The 18,924-nt window shown below is 36.6% G+C and overlaps 1 protein-coding gene across 2 annotated transcripts in view; it reads right to left on the bottom strand.

Annotated features, from left to right (window-relative positions):
* The window catches only part of igsf21a (immunoglobin superfamily, member 21a), a 177,742-nt gene that overhangs the window by 33,459 nt on the left and 125,359 nt on the right, over positions 1 to 18,924 (bottom strand). The window lies entirely within an intron of this gene.

Raw genomic sequence — 18,924 nt, 5'->3', positions numbered from 1 at the left:
TTTTATCTCTGTGAGGGATTTCATGAAACATTGTGCACACATATTTAAAAGTTAGCGGCTCAACAAAATTTGGCAGCAGGACGCTTTAGTAACACATGAACAGGCCTGAGCTCTTATCAGAATGAGAAACATTTTTGTAATGCCTCAAAAACTCTGTGAATGGAGAGAAGAATCTTTTTGAGACAGATAAGGCCGATAAGGCAAAAAGAAAGGTCACGCAGAGATCAGTGGCTTTTTCATGTGCCAGTTTTATGTGTAAATCTATCAAGCAGTTTTAAACAGACATGCCACAGCAATTAATTGATTAAAAGCAGGTGGGAGTTGGTGGGGGATTTAGCTGCTGGCTCGGGTGCCTCTGTGTTTCCACACCTCTTAATTGCTTATTGATGGAATTCATATGGTTGTAAATTAACCTTAGAACACTCCATTAGCTTACTGACAAGCCTGTCTCAACCTGGCATATGATAAGCTGTCAGAGGTGTCTGCTTCTGACCAGTCAAGCTCAAGTACTTGACACAGCAGTGTATGTAAATGGCATATAGTACAGTGAAGCTGCACTAATATGCACACCATATAATAAGATGATAATAAAAAAAAGCAATTCAACTTTATAGGGCTACAATATTGATTGCTGTATTCTATAAAACAAAATTATATTCTGTTTTGTGGAGTCCAGTAAATGTATTCTGGACACTCCTGGTACTTTTTTCCTGAGCTGTGCAGTTAAAATATGAATTAGTTTTGCAATATGAACATCTGTGAACACAAAGAGATCAAGAGAGTTTTTCCAGCAATCTGTAGAGAGCTTTAGCACAAACACGTGTAATAAGTTAATCTCATGAAAACTAATCTAATTACAATAAAAATAATTACTGTTAAATTGGATGTCTCCATTTGTCTAATAAACACAGATAATCCCCTGAAAGTTATCTAAAGCACTAGAAAAAAAGATGCCTTCTTTAGTTACAAAAATTACTAGTACAACCTTAAAAATGCAGAAATAAATTGATTCCTCACTCTGGTTCAGAGGTGCTTCACATTTATCATGATACTCTATTATTTTCTGCCCTGTAGGTGTGAGGGCATCTAATAGAAGTCAAAGCCTAAGACGAGCCTTAAGCCTTGGTGAAATATTTGATATGATTAATACCAAGACGTACTGTGCACAGCACAGTATTTTCAAACACAACAACCCTAAACAGGATTAAGATGGCTGAATGTAATGATTGCATCTAAGCCTTTCATACCTCATTTAATTGAAGTTGTCTCTTTGCTCACTTGTTAAAGGTTGAGCTGATTTTTCTTTTCTGTTTTTCCCTGCGATGGAGTTCTTTGTCTTACAGAGATCTTCATATCACTTTTTTGAAAAGAATATACACATATTTTTAATATAAATAATTTAAAATGTCTCTCTTGACAAGGTTACTGCCAAACGCAATATTTGGGACTGATATAGTGCTCATACAAAACATGGAGAGAAAAATATTTGCACTGAAACTCCCCCCCCAAAAAAAATGTCACAGTCAAGTGTGCTAAACAATACGTCCTCTTGGGAAAAATGTCAAAAGAGGAAAAACTTGCAGAAAAAATAAGAAATATCAATATGAAAATGTGACATTCTTCCAGAGTTTTCTTTAAAGACTCAAACAACCGAAGTAGATATATAACAATTCCAAAACCCTCTTTATGAAATCTACACACATTGTATGGGCATAAAATATTTCTCCTCTATATACCTGTCAGTGCTTTAACATACTGGCTGTGGCAACAGCAGATGCCACGATACACCCATTTCTGCCAACCTTTAAAAAAGCAACAAAAAAGTTGGAGGATAGGGTGGTGGTGTTAGAGAAAAATAAACCTTTGACAGGTAGGAGGTCAGGAGATGTCCTGATTAGGAGATTTGTACTTTTCATTTCTATTAGCTTATTAGATTTGGACAACAAAAACTACTTTTGTTTCTATTTCCACAACACTAAAAAATAATGCTTACCCAGTGTGTTTAAATGTGACTCCAGGGGGCAATTTACAAGCGTCTATATGTGATGAGTTAGGGCCCATTGCCCTAATGCAGCCTGGTGTGTCATGACACTCAGACATTTTATGTGGAATGGTAGCAGCTTTGACTAAACAGAAGTATAGGATGTCCTGGAAATAAAAGTGGTTTTCATGATCTTTTCATCTTTTCTTTGCCGGTGTATTTTCTCCAATCTCAGGGGCTCATTTTATTTCTTCAATCGTTACTTAAAATTAAAACTTTTTGAAAACTTGCAATTACTGTTTTAGGATGACAAAACCACGAGAGGTGAGACACCTTTACCTAGTCTGCAAAATATATACTGTATAAAATGCTGGGTGTATTTCATTGCATCATAAAATATAGATCCCGAAGCCTATGAAATGTGAGGTCTGCAGTCCCACAGCCTGCCGTCTTTGTTTCAAAAACCGCACTTGCACAGCACTGCATTAAAAGCAACATTTAATTCCTTTTGTCCCTAATAGTACTACTGCTAGTCACATCAATAACAATCTCTCCCGCTATTTACCACCTCCTTTTTTTCTATATCCTCAAACAGCATTACTCTGCTATCTTTACTAACAAAAAAGAAAAACAGAAAGGGAGAAAAAAACTGCAAAAGGGGATTGGTGAATCTGCAAAACAGAAGAACATTTAATGCTCCATAGAGACAGCCTTCCCTGCCTCATAATTAGGGGATTTAGAGCTCTGGAGACAGCTGGACTCACAAGACACTCCCAACATCCCCCTGTACTAAGCACCCTGACCTTGAGTCCACATCTCTGGGGGTTTATTTATTGTGTGTGTGTTGTATGTGTGGTGGTTGTGGTTGTAAGATGAGCGTTGCAAGAAATACTCTCCAGTCCAGTCCATGGCTTTTACTTCTACTCTTACTGATATTAATACATTAACTGAACTGTACTTATTCAAATGTTTCAAAGTAATCAAAGTGGGACTTTTGAACGAGTTCGGCAAACTAAATGAATGTAATTTCACTTGAAGGCATTTTGCCTCTCAGTATTAAAACTAAGAGGATTTACTTCATTCTTAATTCCTGTATGGCTTTTGTGTTAGCCCTTTTATAGACTAATGATCAATAAGGTGCACTACTGCCTCACACACCACATGCCGCAAAAGGCTTCCAACATCTGTACCTGCATTTATTGGTACAGAGAGTATTGTGGATAGACGGACAGAAAAATAAAATAAAAAATTGCCAAAATAACATAAATTCCTCTCTGAGTTTTAAAAAGTTGAAGGTTGAATTAAATATGCAAGCAGAAAGAAAGACATTTGATCCCAAAAAACATCTAAATGTACTTTAGCAATGTAGTACTTTCTCTACTGCTTTGCAGCAAAATATTTCTCTTATTCTCATTTCAGTGAGATTTTTCATTTTAAAGAGGTCAGGTACAGCCTATAAAAATTGTTTAAACACTGCCTCTAAAAAGAAAGTTATTATTTCTCAACAAACTAGAAAATAATTTATGGATTTTCATTAACTGAACAAAAATGTATATCATCATCTTCTGTGGAAAAGGTATGTATGTATGTGTCTGACCGTAGACGCTAACATTGCCTCTTTTAGCAAAAAACAAATCAACAACAAAACAAAATTATTTTAGTTGCATGATATCCAGGGGTTTCTCGAATATGGAGCCGCTTCAGATCCTTCTGCATAAGTTTAAAGGGATTAAAATCATGACTTAGGCAATTCCATAGCCATCTTTTTTTTGACTAATTTCTTGGTGGAATTGCTAGTATGTTTTAAAATGATTGTCCTTTTGGAAGATCCACTTCAAGCTTCAGAATAATGACATTATCTTCAGTCACTCTTTGATATGATATAGAGGTCTCCAGTCTATCACAGGGCGAACATAGAGAGAATGACAACCAGTCACACTCACATTCACACCAGTTAACAAGTTAATCTAACCCCATTAATAAATGTGGGTATTTTGGACTGTGGCCAGAGTATCCGTACAGAACCAACAGAAACGCGTGAAGATTGGCCACCCAGCATCTTCATTTTCTGTCTCCTCACTATATGTTCCTGGCACTAATATTTTCTCCTCATCGTCTCACACAACTCATTCAGTTACCAACATTTGTTTCCATGTCACCCATGACAAAGCTATGTGCATTTAGTATAATTTTATTAATTATGAAAACATCATTCTTCAGAGTAAGCCAGTATATTACTTAGCTGCTCCTAAATGTAGTTTATAATTGGCCCAAAACACAAAAGCATAAGTGAGAGTTTAACTGGGAAAAGTGGAAACAGAATTGCCCGTGCCAGATTACTGCAAATTAAGCGACTGGAAACTCAGAATGTCAATTTAATTGACTCTTTCACCTAATATCCATCCCAGAGGAATCTGAAATAGTAGTTAATTGCTTCATCCCTGAGCATCTTCTATGATCTCAATTTCACTCTTTGGCTTGAGGATATGATTTTGGCATCCAAAAAATCAAAACAAATTTTACACTGCCAGCTCCTGGCATTGCACAAAACACACAGTATCCCCCTCTGGTGCCTCCCTTTTACTCTAAGGGTAAGATTGTTCCTAACACAGATGTTTGTGGAAAAATATGCATGTGTAGAGACACATACTTACACACACATGCAAGTGAAACAGTCGTTTTTATAAGCTCATGGGTGTAATTGTGACCTCTTGTAAGTCTAATTGTTATATTTTTGTTATTTAACAGACACACCTTGGGCATGTCAGACGGAGTTAAGCTGAATAAAACATAAAACTCTCTTAAAAGTGTTTGCATTCTTTATTTTGAAAAGGCTAACAATTGGATAGACCATTAATGTAGCAGTGGGGAAATAAAGGGTTATTTCAGTGGCAGACTGAAATAAAAGTTAAATCTTTTTGAGAAGAAAAAAGAAGATATCTTGAAATGTTTGCTGGCATGAGTTCTCGGTTTCCAGTGTGTGTGTGTGTGTGTGTTTGGGGGGGGGGGTCCCAAAAAGACACTGAAGTTCTTATTTAATCACTTTTTCTATTGTGCTTTTGTATTTGCATATACACTCCACCCTGTTAATTTGCATGGGTTATTATTGTGCTGTCAGTACATATCAGATCCTCCTGCCCCAGCCAACCACTGAGTGGTGTAGCTGCTCGCGAAGAGAAGGAGACTCTGGTGGCTGTCAGGAAGAGGAAGGGGATGACACACAGAGACAAAAGCTTGTGTCACATTGAACAAGTCCCCCAGTTCCGAAGCCCATTAATCATACCGGTGGTGTTGAAAATGCACCAAGCACATAGATTACATGCCTGCGTGTTTGGACTGGTCTGCCTGTTTTTAGATTGTGAGAAATATGTTTGCACATTCGTGATTTGAAAGACTTTTAAGTGATGCATTGCTGAGGAATGTCCGTTGCTCCTCAAGTCGCATAGAATTACAATCTGCAGTCTGAACCCAACCTCACTCTCACCCTCACACAAAAAAAGGTTTAGGATTATTACTAAATATACTAAATATATTTCACTTTGTACGATAAAAAGAATAATGTGGAGCGTAGGAATAGTTGTGCCTTTTCCCCCCTCTTGCTCAGTTTCCATATGGTAAGAGATATGATAAGTCATGGCTGCATATGGCTCTTTCCCCATTCTCTCCCCAGGCTGCTGTTGTCTGATGGTAAACCAGTCTTGGACTTGCAACTTTGTACGTGTAATGAGGGCAAGGGGGACAGAAGAGAGGATTTTACAAGCACAGTTTGAAGGCTTGGTTGAGACAAGACAAAAGGGAAAGCTTTTTTGGGCTCTCAAATAGCAGACAGTGGCAGATGGGACTTACCCTGTACCCAGCCCAGCATCAATTATGTCAATTTTTTGCTCAAGGGCAGAGGTTTGGATTTTCAGTTGGTTACAGTTTACCTCCTATACCTCTTGCCTTGTCCAGCCTCACCTTTCAGGATTGAGGGAAGTCACATGGATACACCTTTAAAATTCCCAGTATCTTGTGGATTCACTTGATGTGTGTAGGTGCAATATTATTTTTTAATTTTGCTTTATTTGTCATTTATTTTAATTTTAAAACACTTAATATCAAAATACGGCTGTAGTCATATGAAGCCGAACAGCGAGGTAGTGAAGTATTCATCATTCAATTATAATCCCCAGACCATAAACAATCCCCCATAAATTCTTTGAAAAAATCTACTTCAAATGCCTACAGCCAGATGGCCACAGGCTCTGCAAATGTCGATATGGTATACACAACATTCAGGGACAGGGAGGAGAATTCATATTTCAAGCTGACATGTAAGGGTTGTTGATGGGGCAGTTATGACCAAGATAAATGGGTAACAATGCATCAACAGTTTCTCTTTTTAAAATGGGCAAGAAATACAAGAGAATGACTTTTATTACCTTGGCATAGTTAACCTTTTCTTTAGACTTAATTAAAAATGCTTTTGAACAGCTCGCTCTTAGTTATTGTCAGTAATTGAATAGTTATTCAATTGTCATTTTGCCAGTTTAAATATTTCACTTTAAAAAAGTAAGAAATAAATGGCAGCCTTTGCTATAAGACACACAATCTCTGCTATTAAATCAGTGAAAATTACAAACTTCTTTGTGCGTCCAACTCAAGAGACTAATTTCATAATCATCATAGCATATCCTGACCGCAGTGCAAACAATAACATGTGCAATTGCTGAGTTGTTGATATATTTTACCGAACTAATTTTACTGTCTTTAAATATTTGGGGAGCAATACATATGTGGATCTTCCTTTTTAAAGTAAATGTTTTCTAGATATAACAATGTAGTGCACAAATGCATTCAGACATGTACATTCCTAAGCGCCCTATGAAAATTTGACCTTTATAAATCTTGTGAGGAGATCTCGCATGGGGGCATCTAAACTGAGAATTTAAAGTTTAAAAATCTATCTGGGCTTTAATTATTCATTGTGGCTTGAATGGCAGGTGAAACACTGATCTATACTTTAGTTTCACAAAGAGAATATTTGAAAGTACACCTGCACCAGCTTAACAGAGTTTCATGTGTGTTTTAATGTTTTTACACAAAAATACATTTCCTATGTGAATTTACTTGGACCTAGAGTGAAGAGAAGAGGTGTTTATCTAGTAAACTGTAATGTTAGGATCAAACTGAGATGCAGGGCACTAGTAAAATATTTACTGTGAATACTGTCTTGTATTTGTGTGGAGGTGAGAATGGGCCAATGAGTGTAAAAGTGTAAAGCATTTGAAATAAAAGTACTTCACATAATACAAATGATTAATCCAAATTTAAAAGCAGATATTTACTACTTTGTCATGACAATTTAATTCTTTTTCTTGCCTCAGCTGAAAGGTAGTAGCAGGCCGCATGTGCATAAATGGTTGTAAAATGGTTTTAACTGGTTCCCCAGCATCTCCATTTTTGGAAGACGTTAAAAAAGAGAGAAAAACCCAAAGTAGCTACAAAGGGCAGTGTGCTCGCTGTAGTCAATTAATTCCTCGGGGAGATGGGGAAGAGGGAATGTTTAGAGTGTCTAACATGACTAGAGGGATAAAACTGGTTAATCAAATGCGAATGTCCTCCCTGTGTTGTTTCTGACTAATGGGTTATTTGTGATGAGTAATTCTCAGAAAAGAATGGGATATAAATAAATGCTAGCATGTTTGAACAATGTTCAAACCTCTTTGCTGAGCATGACTCTTTTTTTTTTCAACAATAGAAATATTGCAGTAGTCCTGTTGCATCTGGATATTCAAACAATAACCATATAGTATTATACTGTGGAAAAATCTACAGTTGACTGTTACATTAATCTATCTTTGCGTTTATGTCTGCTCATTAAGTTGCTGCTCAGTTTTTCCACCACTATGGTGAACAGTAAATGGACTGGCTCTTATATAGAGCCTTTCTACTCGAGCACACAAAGCACTTTGTATAACATGTCTCTTTCACCCATTCACGTCCATTCATAGAAGTAAGTTTTTTGTTGCACCTTTGTACTTTCTATCTAACATTCGCACTCAGATGAATGCAATATCTTGCCCAGGGATACTTTGGCATGCAGACTGGAGCAGCCTGGGATGGAACCACCAACCTTCTGATTAGTAGATGATCTGATGAACCTACTGAGCTCCAGCTATAGCTATCCAGTAAAGCTTTACCGATATTCAAAATCGAAATTCACATATAAGGCTGCTTATTTCACCAGTCTGAACAAATGCACACAGTTTCAATTAACCAGATTACATAATACGAGTGGAAATTCTCTGTTTTTTTTGTTTGTGTGTTTTGTTTTGTTTTATCCTAAATATAGCTTTGCATGTTCTTTTCTTTGTTGCGAATATTGGATTTTAAAGGCAAATCACCAAAGAAGCTCTCAGGAATGAACTATCTGAAATATTTAAAAGTGAGCATATCAAAACATTTCTGAAAAAAAGTAGCACCATACATCATAAAATTATAATGATCTTTTTATCTTTACTTGTCACTTGTAAGATTTTTAAAATCAACAGAGAAATAGTCAAGAAGGATGGAAATGTTACCCTGTTGCTGTGTTCTCCAGAGTCCATTGATAGAGGCATGCCTCTACTCAGTGCACCTGCAATTTCTCAACTTCATTTCTGTGGTGCATCTATCAATATTTACTGGACACAACAAACATTATGAGTGACATTTACACTCCTCCTCAGGAAAAGACTAAATCCACAAGGCAGAGTTGATTTAATTTCTCAAAGGACTAAGCCAGGCCTGTTGATCAGAGCACTTTTCTCTGCTTTTTCTTCTTATTTACCCATGTTTTGTTCATCTTATCGCTTTGTTTGTCAGCTTCATAAGCAATTACATTAAGCGCTATGGTGAATCAAATCAGAAGCTCATTGTGAAAAAAGCCTATGTGTTAAACACTGAGAAGAATGGTTTTTTTTTTTTTTTATCTTTGTGTGTGTGTGTGTGTGTGTGTGTGTGTGTGTATACACACACACACAAGCATATAGACACAAAAAGAGAAAAAGAGAGAGGATAAATATGTACATAATTAGAATACCTCAAATACTTTAAAAATTAAAATAATAATATTTAAATCGATAGTAACCTTCATAAAGACTCAGCACTTTTTTAAACATGAGATACAAATGTAAATCAACCATTAGCTCTGAAATGATACTTGATTACTTCATGGTGACATATTACATCTCCAGTTCCTAAATATTCATGAATGCAGTGGTTCTGATTTTCGGCCATAGAAAATATTAGATTTATGCAGAGGGTGAAAACAGCTTTCATTTTCAAAATAAATTGAACTGTGATGGTGAAGCAGCTCGTTTTAAACTAGAAATGATGACTAACATCCCTGAGATCCTGGCCTCCTTCTGTGCCATAAAGAAAGCCGTTTTCTGCCTCCCACCTCTGAAGTTTTTGATCATTAATTCAATGCAGCGAACAGCTTCTGAAAATGTTATCCAGTAGACCATGCTGGATATGTACACCAATGTATGTACCTTTAGGCATCTTTCACTACAATTCATAATTTTTCTATGTAGACAGTTGAATCGTTGAGCAAGGCATTTCAGTCAATTTATCATCAAATCCCAAAACTCCCATTCTTTACTTGGGTTATTTCACACATTTCATACAAATTTAAAAAGTCTCAATTTAATCGAAAGTTTTTCCTTCAAGACATTTTGGGTTTTGTTTCAAGGACGTCTTTAATAGCCAAAACAATTAGAAATTTAACTGACATTCCAAGAGACGTGGCAGTTACTGAATTAAATGGTGCTGAAATACTGAGAGATCGGGCTGAGACAATTACAAAATGAAAGACTTGTTAAGACTCAATTAAAGTGTGGTTTTGGATTTGCAAAGGACAAAAACAGAGGAGACCATAAGTCAAGTTCTGAAATGAGCCATACAGTACTACAAATGCCAGGTTCTTGTAAAACAATACAGTCTTTGAGATTGCCTGGCAAGGCAAGCCTTCACCAGCTCCAGTAAGGCATGGAGACAGAAAAAAGAGACCACAGGCAAACTACATTTATGTGCAAAAATATTACATTTTAAACTGGTATTTATAAAGAGATGTAAATGTGTACTATTTAAAACTTAACATTAGTATGTACTGAGAAATAAAGGAGGAATGCTAAAGATGAAAGTAGAAATGATCACAAATTTTGCAGTGAAGTGAGATTTATTATTTATGATTGAAACAGTTTAACCATGCATACCTGTACGCTATTTTTTTGTCATGAATCTATAAAGTTTTATGCATCTGGCTTTAGAACGGACCTCATGGCTGGTGAACACTGAATTCAAGGGTCATGAATTTTGCCTTCATATTAACTGCACATGTAGAGAGCCACTTCATCACAGCACCCTACAGCCTGAAGCCATGATTACAGTTTTCCTTGAGTACATCACCAGTTCCCCATGTAGAATGCTATAATTGCTGATGACCAGATTGCTCTGATTCACCCTGGAAATTGCTGTGATTCAGCCTGGAGTTTGATTTTTATGAATATTTGTATTTGTGAGAGGATGTATTTTCACTAAATGTGTGCATGCAAGTACAGTGATATGTTTACACATATATGTATGCCTATCAGTGACCATCTGTTTAGCATCTAGTTTATTTCAAAAGTTCAAACAAAAAGGGCTGAAATGGATATTTTAAGAGATACCAATTGTAAGAAAAAAAAATCTGTCCCTGTAAAGACACAGCTTTTACAGTATTTTTAGACAAAAACCCCTTCAAAGATAAAAGCCTTCTACACATGCTTTTTTTGTGTCATAGAATCAGAAGGCTGTACAAAAACAGCGAGAGTTCTTAAAAATTGTAATTCTTTATTAAAATACACCAAAGAGATTTAATGGACATTTCAGGCTCTGAATTTCTGGGATAAAAAAACAACAACATTTTATGTGTTTAATTCAGAAATGTTTTCAAAATTCTAGAAAGAAAGAAGAAGAAAGTAGAAGACCACTAGTCAGTGTTTTTATTTAAATGGGAAGTGTAAAAAAAAATCATCATCAGTAGTGTTATCTTTCTTTTTCATTCTTTTTTACTTCATTGAATATATTAAACTAGTTTCACTTCTGTCAGATAAAGAGTGCACAATTTTATGTTTTGTATGAACTAAACCAAGCCTTTATATATGGAAACTTTGCAAGAAAAAAAAAACCCAAAAACCACATAACAAATACATATATATATATTTTTTTTTTCAGAAGGTCAGTGTCACATAACAGAGATATTTTAATAAATAAATTCCAGTGGTGGTGAATATCAATAGAGCCAGAAATCAGATAAAATGCTAGATTTCACGCATGGTGGCCTCATGGTGGTCTCATGAGTTGGGTTGAGAGGCAGATGGGTAGCTTTGAAAAAGAATTAATGGAGGTATGATTTTTCAGTCAAGCTTAGATGAGGAAACATGCTACCGATACACAAATCCCTATATTTTCTATGACTTCAAAAATAGCTTTTTTGCATGTAAATCCTTAAAAGTAGTTGGATTTAGAAAGTGCTCAGATTCCTGGTCATCTAGTAGGGATTGTGGGGATTTCTGTTCAAACCAAACTGAAGCTTAGGGAGTTTGCAGTGACGTTCTAATCAATGCAACAAGGGTCTGCCTTAATGCCACTACTGCTGTGCTATCTCACTGGAAAAACCTTAGCTCACTTCAACATTTTGTTGACAGATGTGCATATGCAGACCCCTCACATTTCTATAAGTCTATAACACTGAAAAATATGTGTGTTTTGATAATATTTAGATGATTTATTTGCAATTCAACTCAGTGCTGAGGATGCACAACATTTCACAAAGTCAGTGAAGTGCGAAATTGATGCACAAGCATCTATATCTCTACTTTCAAGCGAGCAGGAGTACAATATAGGGATTACTGAAACAAATAGTAGTGTGTACAATACTGAGTTCATTTACAACAGTAAGAGATTAAAATATGACAGACTGTCCCATTAAACTATTATGAGTGGCTTTTTGAATATTACACATGGTCAGCTGCTGTGTAGTAAAGCATTTTGCATTTTCACTTTAATACACATTATTAAGGTTATTGCAGTACAATCTTACAGTTCTATTGGTATTACTAGGTCAGCCGTTAATAATACAGATTTAGAATAAGTGTGGAAAATTAAAAGGAAATGTGGTATATAAATATTTGTTAGCTGCCTCTGCCCCAGTGTTAATGCTCTGCTCATATGAAGACAAACTATTAAAATGGGAAATTCTTCATCTTAGGGAAAAGCTACTATACTGCCCTCCTTGGGTCCAAATCATAAAGCATAAATGACTCACAGCTTCGTTGGGGCTTTTGTTCTAACTTTGCAAACATTAACATGGGTTGGCTTTTCCAACTTTAAAGAAAAGAGGTATGGTGGGACAGAAACAGTATTGTTTGGGACCACTGAAATTAACTTTCCATTGCTTTTTACTCAGTTTGCCTAGGCTTGGGTAAAAAATACCTTGGTTATCTATCTATCTATCTATCTATCTATCTATCTGTCTGTCTGTCTGTCTGTCTTAGTGAGGGAGTTTCCTGAAACCAAGCATTTTCTGCTTTTCGTGTAGATGGATATTAGAAAGTAATTTTTAACCCATAACGAGTTGTACAAAACCAGTTAACTGGACATAATCCTTTTAGTAGAATAATTATTTATTGACTTAACAAATCTGGCTTAGTTTGTCCTCATATAAGAGCAGAAACACTGGAGCAGAAGCAACCTCTCGTGTTCAGACAGAAATAGCCAAGCTATAATTGTAAGTCAGGTTGTGAGCCTGTTTCTATTCCACAGCCATTGAGTCACAATAGGATAGAACAAGTGAGAATATGCTCTCGGGCAAAGTCACAGCCAGCAGGAAGAGCCAGCTGAAAGAATCTTCATTATATGGAACAAGGAGTCATTTATGGAGCACTGTTACTCTGTTCAGGGACAATCTGACAAACATATTGACTTTGGCACACATGAGGTTTGAGATATGTCTGCACCTACTTTCCATTATCCCATAATTTGATTTACGTGAGGCTTCAGTTCTGTTGCAAGGTTTCAATCTGGCACCTCGTGAAATGTTGAATATTGTGGATTTGAAGAGTGTTTGCTTGTCAAGCTCAGAAAAAAAATATTATCAATACAGTGCAATATGAATTACCCATCTCCTGAAAAGATCATATGCATTACAAACTTTATGTATTCGCATATTACCACCGCTCCCTCAGTGAAATTATAAAAGAATGCCGTATTCTGTACTCTCGCCTGCATTATTCAAGAATTTGCCTGAAATGATTTGGGATTAGCTGAGGTTTAAAATCAACTGCTGATGTGGGAAATCTGCAACCTATATCTGTCTGCTTGGATTGAATGGCAGTTTTGAAGGTTTTCTTTTTTTGTTGTTGTTTTTGGGTTTGTTTGTTTTTTTTAAATCAAGTCCAACTCAAAATCTACTTATTTCTTAGCCAAAAACAGCTGCATCTGTCAGTCCTTGATGGCAAAAAACTTTACAATATCTAACATATTTGTTTTAAAATAATACAAAACAAGTTAGCTTGGTGTATCACTACATAGTTAAATATCAGATTACTTAGTGACAGCATCTGACACCATCAGGAGAAATTAAACTGCAGAACTAAATTAGTTCTACTAACTGACATGTTTCTTGAGCTTAAAAAAAATTCATACCGAGCATGCAGGCATGAAAAAATGTCACAATTCAGCATTTTCTTTGCTATCCATGGCATCAAGGACTTCATATATAAGACCAAACCTTGCTTTCAATATATTATCTTCCTCCTTGGACTTGGCGACTCTTTGTTAAACTTCATAGGACTGTGCAGCTGTGCAGACAGGCAGATGTAAACACACCTTGTTTTAAGTATTACCTTTAGAGTGGGTGGTGCCTTTATATGTGTCACCCTATATTGCTGAACTTTATTCTCCTCAGCCGAACTTCATTAAGTGTTTCTGCATAAGCCATCTAAGACTGCTGAACCTTTGTACGAGCATGAGCAACCCAGATTTTGCAAGATTATCTCCACATAAGTAATTTAGGATGAGCATCAGCGTGCACCAGTATAATTAGAATAAAATCATTCTCTCAAATCTAATCAATTAATTTACTTCTAAATATTGAAACTTTGACCACTAAGAACAGTCACTGAGGTCAGTCTATAGATCTACTGCAGGGCTGACTTGTGTGAATGCATAAATACAAAAGGATGGACTAAGGAGTGGTTGAATTCTATCTACCAATCCTAAATTGTAAGGTATTTCTAAACTGATGGGACTTGGACATTACTTGAGTTTATTTATTTGTTTATTTTGAGTACCTTTTTAATTGTTCTGTGTCTCACATATATTTCCTTGACTTTTCAAATGACAATTTGTATTCTTACGATCAGTGAGAACAATGCATTTCCAAATAGTTTTTTCTTTTTAATTAAAAATCACTCTGTTGTCATTTCTTTCTATTAGTAATGCATAAAATGAATGTATTTAGTGTAAATGCAGAAAACTAATGCTTAAAAAAGACCTTCACATCAAACCAAGGTCCTTATATATTTTTTCATCTCTCCTTTTCTTTAGTGCAGTAATTTCCTTCTTTTATTGAGTCTACTGTCTTTACTGAATTCTATTCTTACTCTTTAGCACACTGAATTTTTGAACTACAATAAAGATTTCATATTCTTTACACATGCAGCATGTTCTCATGTTGCTTGTGTCATTGATTCATGTGGTAAATGTAGTGCATTGAGGACATAAAATAAAACAAGAATTTGTTTGAATTAACTGAGGTGGTTCCTCGCCTTCGCCTTGTGTCCATATTTACAAACATATCATTTCTGGCAATTACCTAGTGTGGTGTGACAATGACAACGACCATTTCCCCCTGCATGAAAAAAGATTCTTGCACCCAAACACACTGTGGTAGCATACTACAGAGAAAAAGGAATTATTTAGCATGTGTAAAGAACACTTCCACAACCAGAATACCCTTTTCTAGCAAAACACACTATGCTGCCTTATATACAGAATACCTAAGTCTATATATTTTATTTTTATTTTACAGATATATACACTACATCGGCATTTCATTAGTTAAACCCGTTTACCTGCTCATTAATACAAATATTTAACCACGCTATCAAATGTCAGCAGTTCAGTGCATTTAAGCATATAGTCATGGTCAGGACGACCTGCTGAAGTTCAAACTGAGCATCAAAATGGGGAAGAAAGGTAATTTAAATGACTTAGAACATGGCATGATGCCAGATGGCCTGGCCTGAGTATTTCAGAAAATGCTGATCTAGTGGGATTTTCCTGCATAGCCATCTCTAGGATTTACAAAGAATGGTCCCAAAAAGAGAAAATATCCAGTGAACAGCAGTTCTTTGGGCAAAAATGCCTTGGTGATGCCAAAGGTCAGAGGAGAATGCTTAGACTGCTTTGAGCTGATAGGAAAGCAACATCAACTCAAATAAGCCCTTCTTACAATCTAGATATGGAGAATAGCAACTCTGAGTACACAACACATCAAACTTAGAAGCAGATGAGTTCCACAGCAGCAGAGGACCACCTTGGGTGCCACACCCGGCAGCCAATGAATAAAACTTGCATGGAGAAAATTGGAAAAAGGTTGCGTGGTCTAATAAGTCTTGACTTCTGCTGTAACATTCAGATAGCAGGGTCAGAATTGGATGGAAAAGGCATGAAAGCATGCATCAATTCTACTTTGTATCAACAGTTCAGGCTGAGGTCCGTGGCTCTATACCAACTGAGCATTGTTTAACGGGTGCTCCCGTCGGTTTTGAGTCAAACTTTTAGATTACATTACTGCAACTCTTGAACCATTGGTGCAATTGACAAATATTCTAACGGTTCCTGAAAGCATCAACTTGCTTTTTCAGTGATAGTAGGTCCATTACGTTATTCCCAGGCAGGGCGCCACATCCAAATGTTGACAAATAAGACAGAAAACAACACCACAAACTGCCAAAACAAAACAATAAAAAAACATGGTAAAATATGTTATCTGTTGATCTCCCTCACACTCACTCACTCTCTCTTCTCTCAACAAACTTTAGGCTTTAGAGGGTGAAACACCGGAACCTAGCTGAGTATTGCTGCTGACCATGTCCATCGCTTTATAAAAACATTGTATTCATCTTCTGGTTCCAGCCATGTCTCAAATTATGCCCAACTGGTTTCTTAAACATAACAAGGAGTTTAGTCTGCAGCGTCTATATAATTCGATCATGTCAATATGGACCAACTTCTCTGAGGAATGTTCCCAGCACCATTTTACACTTTAGTAGCTTTAAAAAGTATGAAACACACAAATTTTATTCATTGTTGTGGGATTTCAGTCAGTTGACTTGCAATATATAATAATAATATAATAATAATAATAATACATTTTATTTAAATAGCGCCTTTCAAAGCACCCAAGGACACTGTACAACAGATAAAAACTGGAAATATACACAGTGATAAAAATAGAAGATAAAAGTTAAAACATACAGAAATTTAAGAATAGGCAATTTTAAACAGATGAGTTTTAAGGGTGGACTTAAAAAGAGAGAATGAGCTAATATTTCTGAGGTCCGGGGGTAGGGAATTCCAAAGTCGAGGGGCAGAGCAACTAAAGGCCCTCCCTCCCATTGTGATCAGACGAGCAGAGGGAACAGAGAGAGAAAGAGAAGATGAAGATCTGAGGCAGCGGGATGGGAGCTTCATCTGTAATAAGTCAGAGAGGTACGGTGGAGAGAGAGAATGAATAGCCTTGAATGTATACAGAATTATTTTAAAATGGATGCGAAATTTGACCGGGAGCCAGTGAAGTTGCTTCAGGATTGGGGAGATGTGGTGGGTAGAAGAAGTCCTAGTAATAATACGGGCAGCAGAGTTCTGGACACGTTGAAGCTTGTTGATAGATTTTTGTGTGAGGCCAAATAATAATGAGTTGCAGTAGTCAATTCTAGAGATAACAAGATTATGGATGAGAATGGCAGTGGCGTGAGGTGTGAGGAAGGGGCGGAGACGATTAATGTTACGGAGTTGGAAATATGCTGCACGTGTAATATTATTGATATGCGAGTTAAAGGATAATGTGCTATCGAGAATGACACCCAAGCTTTTCACAGAAGGAGAGATAGGGACCAGCGAGTTATTGATGGTGAGAGAGAAATTGTTAATTCTGGATAGCAGTCGTTTGGTGCCAACCAGAAGAAGTTCCGATTTATTGCTGTTGAGTTTAAGAAAGTTGGAGGAGAACCAAGAATTAAGTTCAGCTAGACAGAGGATGAGGGAGGGTGGAGGAAGAGTAGAGTCAGGTTTGGTAGAGAGATAGAGCTGGGTGTCATCGGCGTAGCAGTGGAACTGAATATTATATTTACGAAAAATATGTCTGAGTGGAAGAAGGTAGATGATGAAAAGAAGGGGCCCGAGGACAGATCCCTGGGGCACCCCAGTGGATAAAGGAGAAAGCTGAGAAGTGAAGGATTTTAATTGAATGAACTGAGTGCGGTCAGATAGGTATGATTTAAACCAGGCTAGTGGAGTGTGAGAGAGACCAATGGAAGCTAATCTGCTAAGGAGAATGGGATGAGAGATGGTGTCAAAAGCTGCACTCAGATCAAGAAGGATAAGGATGGAGAGGAGACCAGAATCAGCTGCTATAAGAAGGTCGTTTGTTATTTTTATAAGAGCAGTTTCAGTGCTATGTAAAGGACGAAAGCCGTACTGGAACTGTTCGTAAAGGTTATTATCAGTTAGGTGAAGATGGACTTGTGAAGCAACTATTTTTTCAAGGATTTTTGAGAGAAATGGTAGATTGGAGATAGGACGAAAATTATTAAAGTTGTTGGGATCTAGACCAGTTTTACACATGAGGATATATTATTCATCCCTATATGAAATGCTCTAGTGGATAGTTTTTACTATAAAAATCCAAGAATTTGTGCAAAAGCTCCCCATGGTACAATTACTGGTACTGAAATGATGAGCACAGAAGACGACAGAGAGAACGAAGGCAGTGTTAACTACTAGAGTGTGGTGCCAATTAGTGGTTAATTCCTAAAAAAAACCTGGAATCATCAAAGAGGTATTTGGCTCTTTCAAAGCTGTCACATTGCTTGTGCTTTTATTTGTATTTCTACATTTATCAACACAAGTTCTGCTTTGAAATATGGAAGTTCCTCAATTAAACCATGTTTGGAATCAGAAAATAACCCAACAGTACCTCAAAAAAAGTCATATTGTCATTTATGTATAGTCAACCCCTGTGGTTCCAGGATAATAATATATACAGAGGTCTAGGTCAACCTTCAAACTAAAGGGCCATGTTTGGCTAAACAATCAAACAGAGAACGATTTTAATTGATTTACAAAAGCCTGGGGTGACAGAGATTCATCCAGCTGCTAATTATCTTCTAAAGCTAACTTGCTAACTTTTCACAAGCCATTCTGGCTTATTTATGTTTTTTATATATATATACACATTTCTCAAAAGATGGTGACTGTATCCTTTTATTCTGACTATGACTAATTCAGATCAGACATTTTGAAAATTAATGTAGGTTTTCCTCTTCCAATCTCTAAATTGATGGATTTCATGCATAATAAGGGTCCCAGTATAAAATGAGTTTCCCTATTAAATTTTCCATTTACCTTCCCCAGCTCTGATTCCTATTCAAGTTTAGAAAAATTGGTATACTCAAAAGAAATCAATTCGATCCATGCCCAGAGGCTGCTTTCAGGGGCGCCTAAACCTGCAGTTCTTCTTTCCCCACAAATTTATCGCCTGTCCCACAGTCCTTTGTGCAGCAGTAAAGACGAGTGTCAAATCTCAAAGTGCAGAGACCACAGGGAAAGACACATGGCACCATTTTTGGAAGGATGTGCCACATTCCACC

Source organism: Simochromis diagramma, unplaced genomic scaffold (genome assembly GCF_900408965.1).
Source record: "Simochromis diagramma unplaced genomic scaffold, fSimDia1.1 OVJJ01000320.1, whole genome shotgun sequence".
Classification (NCBI taxonomy): Eukaryota; Metazoa; Chordata; class Actinopteri; order Cichliformes; family Cichlidae; genus Simochromis; species Simochromis diagramma.
This window is presented reverse-complemented; position numbering and strand designations above follow the sequence as displayed.